Source organism: Homalodisca vitripennis, unplaced genomic scaffold, assembly GCF_021130785.1.
Source record: "Homalodisca vitripennis isolate AUS2020 unplaced genomic scaffold, UT_GWSS_2.1 ScUCBcl_3726;HRSCAF=9440, whole genome shotgun sequence".
In the NCBI taxonomy this organism is placed as follows: domain Eukaryota; kingdom Metazoa; phylum Arthropoda; class Insecta; order Hemiptera; family Cicadellidae; genus Homalodisca; species Homalodisca vitripennis.
In genome coordinates, this window is record NW_025779835.1 from 20,403 (window position 1) to 27,050 (window position 6,648).

Genomic DNA, 6,648 nt, shown 5'->3' on the forward strand with positions numbered 1-6,648 from the left:
GAAACACTTATGGGATTCCTTTCTGGGAAAGTGTCATTAAACAAATTACAAACTTCCCGATAAGATCTTTGACGATCGCCATATCCTCGCATCATCAACAGAGTAATTCGTTCTCTTTCAGACAATTCCATTAAAATGCCAAATAAAAACTGAACTACTGTAATTAGATAACTTGTTGACAGCAATGCTTCAGAGACACTGATTAACTCGACAGGAATGATATGACCTTTGTCCATTTGTAATTCCCAAGCTTAGACCTGTCTAGTGAAAGCTCCATGCTCAACAAACTGAAACCTGTAGACCAGATGATTAATAACACAATAATGTTTCTCATAGGCTAGTGACCTTTGTCTCTTTAAACCTTCCTGCTGACTGGAAAACACCAAGTACAGATTCATAAGTAATCAGAGAAAGTGACTCATAAGTTTTATTCATTGTAATAAAAACTGGTAAATTTGTACTAATGAAACCAGCTTAAAAATAAATTGTTTATTTTATTTTAATTGAACATTTAAAAAATTCTAAAAAATTAGTGTAACACATTTTGTGGCAAGAACCATGTTAAAATTACATTGTTGAACATCAGTAAATTTTCAATACTAAAAATGCTCTATTTTCTGATAGAATAATTCCTTTGAGATGCGGTTTGTGGCATTCAATTCAGTAAGCTATTACCTTTAAAATTATGTATCACAAGGTATAGGCTTCCATTAAGAATATTCACGATACCCTCGGCAGGACGTCCCCCGTTGGTGTGACATAACAAAACATTGTTCCAAAAAGTAGATGCCCAATCTCTATCACGATTGTAAGAGGTTTCAAATTTATATTTAAATTATTAAAGGATATATTTGGGTGTTTCCAGACATAATATACACCCTGTATATAACCAAATACTATTCACCTACCGATAACCATTCACTTACCGGTAAAATTATTTTTAATCAGAATACAACTTCCTGTTACATTCAATTCCAGGTAGGTTCTAAATGTCTACTAAGAAATTATATATAGGAAATTCAGTGCGTAAGTATGTTAAATAAATTAGAAACCATGTTGATGTTGAAAATATCTACCTCCCTGAATTTGACTAAGGAAGTGATCGATCATTATAATCACAATATCCCTTAAACCACATACTACCTAGTAAGCCATAAGGGGTTGCAGCTTAACGTCATCACGGTTGGTACGAAGCAATGATAACTACTCTCATTGACAGCAAGCTTTCAAGGGGTTTTCCACAGTCAACTTGTAAAGCTCTGTACAATACCTGAATAGTTATAATACATGTAGTTAACGTCTCAATAATAAATATGAAGAATCAGCTATAAATATAACCAATATGGCTTTTCAATTTAGGCTCAAACTTGTTTTAAATAATTAGACGCTATTTTATTAAGTAATTTTACATCTTAATATTAGTTATAATATTTCTCTCTTTATCATTGGATAATAGTATTGGGTTTGCGCAAATTTTTGTTTCATAACATTTTAGATTTTATAATTGCATTCTTGTCTAGCTAATTTTTATGTTTCCTCGTGTATTGTGTTCTTGATATTGAATGTTTTCATTTTTTAATTGTATACTAAGCCTCTATTACATGTAATTTCGCACATTTTAAGCTTTAAACACTGGGGTCGTTTTAATCACTGATTTAAAACCTCCCTAATCTATAAATAATGTATATATTGACAAATAGCACGATAGACAATAATACGGAAAATGACGTGTTTAGGAAGGACGACTACCAACAAGTAATAGACGTCAGTGACGCTTAGCCAAATTCTACGGTTAGTCATGCAACATCGTATATTCAAATTATGTCAACATATAAATGAAGTTTCATGCAAAATTCCAAGTCTGCAGATAAAATAGTTCTCAAAATATCTTGCAACATGATACATTCACATTTCTGTTTATTAAATTGGGTTCTGTATTCATATTTAAATAATAAAAGTTTACCTAAAAAGTCACCATAAAATAGTGCTACATAAGGGAATGTGGGCTTTGGATTTAACTGTGTCAAATTCTTACATATTCTTTGCATAACTTGTTATCACAACTTTCCTACTATCCTAATACACATATTTACACAAAAACTTAAACTTATATTTAGATTACGCCATCTCTTTGTATTTGAAATTTATTTGATTTCTTCTTAGTTCAGTAATTAAAACTATTAAAATATTATTACAAAATTTTTACAATTAAGAAAACACAAAAGCTGTACTCCATTATTCACGTGTAATACGGAGTATTCTGTGCTTTCTGAAGGAAACACAAAACCGCCTTTGTTCCATTGTGTCAATTATAAATTGCAAATTGAACTTAAAAATTTAAATCGTTACTTGGACCACCGTGATATTTTACTCCTTTTCCTCGGTTTAAGCTGCATCAATAACACTCTGTTGCGTGCATCTTTACCACTGTTATCAGTTTGCCGCTATATCTGAGAGCACCTAATTCATGTGAAACATAATAACCGCACTATAATACAGTTAGAGTTAAAATAAAGTTATATATTTAACGGATTAAGGATATTTTCAACATAGTATTGTCTTAATTTATAGAAAATATTATAATTTTTCCACTAGAAGTTTACATGTTTCTACGAGTTTTCCCTATTTTGTGCTTGAGGGAAAACTTTTATAAAATAGGCCAGTAATATAAGTTTTTACAATATTTTACGAAATTCCTAATAAATAAAGAACAAATAGTAATCTTTCGACAGATATATCCGTAGTTATTTTGCTTCTTTATAGTAATAATTAATTCTATATTGCTCTGTTCAAATTAATTATTGCTGGTATAAGCAAATACTGTTTTCTCACTTTATTTGTCCAGAGATGCCAGTAGAGTGTTCAACACTGGATACGAAGCTACGTTGTACCTTTCAGAATACGCTTTTGTAAGTGTATGCACATATATAGCAGCTCTTTCAAAAGGAAACTACATTTACTAGAGTAGACCTCGCCCCCCTCTGGCAGTAACATGGGCTCTTATGGGAGGGAGAAATCCCTCATGTGCGGGAGAAATTCCCTGCTCACACTCTTATCCTAGTGTTTTGGGGTGATGTGGGGTGTCAAAACCTGTGTTTTTCTGTAAAATCGGTGATTTAGGGTGTCAAAACCTGTGTTTTTCTGTAAAATCGGTGATTTTGGGTGTGAAAATCGGTGTTTTTTCGGTAAAATCGGTGATTTGTTGGGTCCGGTGAGGGAGAAACGAGGGACGGAGGGAATTCCAATATGGCGGCGAGGGCGGGAAAAATTGGCGGGAACAGGGTAACCTAACCTCACTTTCTTGGTTTCCCGCGTATTCAATATGGCTGCGCCCAGTTGGCGGGAACAGGGGAACCTAACCTCACTTTCTTAGATGGCTGCGCCCAGTTGGCGGGAACAGTAGAACATAACCTCAATTGTGAAATTGGCGGGAACAGGGGAACATAACCTCAAATGTAAAAAGGGCGGGAAAGTAAACTAAACAAGAGAAATAAAGACGAATCGTACCTTATTGTGTGATGCGGTGAGTCGATGTGGGTCTGGATGTGGTTTCGGAACATCCGCACTACGTATAGTACCCAGGTTAAACATTATCCAGTATAAGAATCGGTCCAGAGAGCTGGTAGACATCCTACGACTGGATAATGTCCCGTCCCTTTGGAATTTGGAATATAAATTTTGAATGTGAAGCCAATTGAATAATTAAGATAGAGGTAGAGAGAGATCTACCTGGGGAGATATATTGTGAATCTTCCCACAATCAGCTCACGGCACGTGGGGCATCTATCCCCCACTCTGTTGGAGCATGGACGGCAGAGTGTATGCCCACACAGTCGAAGAGCGATTGTTGGTAGATTCGCAAAGCAAACGGGGCAGGACACTTCGCGGGGTTGAGTGGCAGGGGTTGATCCGTTGGACGGCACAGCGGTGTTTCTACGTCGGGAGTCCTCCTCCATGCGGGTAGCTGTCTCGTATAGGAAATCCGCGAGGATGCTGCGGATTTCCTCCCAAGCGGCTGGAGCGGCGGCACGGAACTCCTCCTCGGGTCTCCGCACCATCCACCGTTCGCGGGTTTCCTCCCAAGCGGCTGGAGCGGCGGCACGGAACTCCTCCTCCTCGGGTCTCCGCACCATCCACCGTTCGGTGTCGTAGACGGCCCCCTCACTGATGCCCTGCACCTGAGCGACTATACTCAGGGACCTTGACACCGCCCTCATTGCCTCCCATTGGGGATCTATGTCCTGTAACATAGGTAACGAATTAAACAGATGAAACACTACGTAGTGGCATGGATAATGTAGGGAATGAAACGTACTGCAGATGGTGAGAGGAGGGGTGGCGAGCCGGCAGCCACTTCCATGGATATGAGGGACTCCTGTGAGGTGGGGTCGGGGGAGAAACCAGAGTGGAAGGAGCCACTACTGATGGGCGGGACTGTTGGTGGAGTAGACTGATTCAACCTCCGATAGAACTGAGAGAGATCCTCAGAGGACTGTCTCCGGGTCGAGGGGTTGCGTCGGAAGTCCCAAGAAGTACTCAACTGTCAACAAGAAATATCCATTTTTTGATTCTGTAAACAGAGCGAAACCTGCAATATAATATGAATGCCCTATATACTAACCGAAATCGCCTCATCTGAGCTGGAATTAGATTCCTCCATCACCACCCTTTGAGTCGCCTCGTCGGGAAAAGTCGACGCCTCGGCTATAGCCCTATCGGCAGCAGCGATTAGACTCTCCTCAGAGATGTCAGAGGGGAGAGTGATGTTTGGGTTAGCATCACCGGTCCACCCCAGAGTCGATGGTTGAGACTCATCCTAAAGCACAAGTGAATTAATACATGGCGGGTCCCGCCACCGGTTGCGGGATAAATACTGCACGAATGGAAAATAGGATAATGGTAATCACCTCTTCAATACCGGCGCTTATGACATGCAGTCGGCCGCGTCGAGTGGTCACCCATTGCCCAGACCTGAACATCCTCTGGATCTGAGCCTCGTACTCGTTCTGAAATAGAGTTCGATTATAGGGACTGCAGTAATGCGTAATTAGTACAATACAACGGTAACAATAGTGTACTGACCCTGGTCACCTCACGCTGAAGGACAGGAAGTGTAGCCCGATCATCACCATTATTCTGAAAAAGAGAAAAATAAAGTTAGAAAAGCTGCCACACACCTAAGGAGTAAAAATTAGAGTATTGAAATGTGAGCTAACCATATTCAGATGGACTATAGACCCGCTATCCGTAGTAAAGTATCGATCCCGGATAGCCCCGGGCACAGGGATCGGTTGACTCCTACGCAAACCGTTTGAAGTGGATGGTTGTTCCTAAAAAACACTTTACAAGTTAGAAACAGTGTTGAGGGACAACTCGATAGAACAATAAATAATCAAAACAATAATTACCTCGAGATCGTTGCCAGCCACCACCAACAGCAACATGGCGAAAACGGTAAAACTAGTTGCCACAGACATAGCAAAGCTATCACAGCAAGTGCAGCTGCAGCCGATGCACCGCGCTTTTATACGCGGACGCCTCTCCCCCACCGAGACTCGCACTTGCCGGTGCAATTTGTGACCCACGTTTCCACACCACGGTAAGCCAGAATGGCTAGGCCGTAGGGGTCCCAGTGCGTTTTTGATTATAGTGAGTTTCCCCAGTAGGCCTATTCTCACTCTTTCACTTTACTAATCACTTTACTCGGTGAAGCCTTTCAATGTGACCAGTATTTGTGTACAGCCCCAACCACCGCTGTACACGATAGCGATTCACTCCATTACAATGTATCGCTCCTCAACATATTTTTGTCTCCTGTAAGTTTCAATAGCCACTTTACTCGGTGAAGCCTTTCAATGTGACTCAAAAACTTACCGGAGAATTTTACATTTTTTAAATTTTTTATTTTTTTACAGCATCTAGAGCGAGGTACATACCCCTGGACTTACGGAGTTTAGGCCTGCCATAGAGGTATCTGTCACACACACACACACACACAACTGCTCCCGGTCTTACGGAGTTTAGGCCTGCCGTAAGAGCAGTAAAGAGCCCCAGGACTTACAGGTTTTACGCCAGCCTTAGGAGCTTACCAATCATTCACCCCGCTCTAGAATTTTTCGTATCTAACCTACAGTCAAAAGTCACTTTACTCGGTGAAGCCTTTCAATGTGACCCGTCGGCGAGTCCTTTCAAGCCAACACGTCGGGATTCTCAACTAAATGCCGAACCCCTCCGCCCCTTTACTAATCACTCGCCGATACTAATAAGCGTTGGTATTGTGCAGCTGTTTGTTAAGGATCTCGAAACGGCACTTTGCTGCAATCATTGCGCATTTCACATTGGGATCCTCGGTTGACGTATGTTGTGGCAACGAGCAAGCAAACCTGTGTGTTGTTTTACAGCTACACGGATTGCCGGCCTCCTCGCACACTATATCGTCCAGTTCACGGACATCACCGTGAAACTTTCTCAAGAACTCTGCCTTCTCCAACCCGCGCGTGTAAATCACGGCAAAGGGTTTGCATAGAGTGCGAAGTACATTAGCTCTGTAGGGATAATCACCCTCCTCCCAAGAAATCTTATGGTAGTTATCTTCAAGCCAGCGAGCTGTTGTACGATTTTTGGCGCTCAACCGTTCTCTAGGAAAAG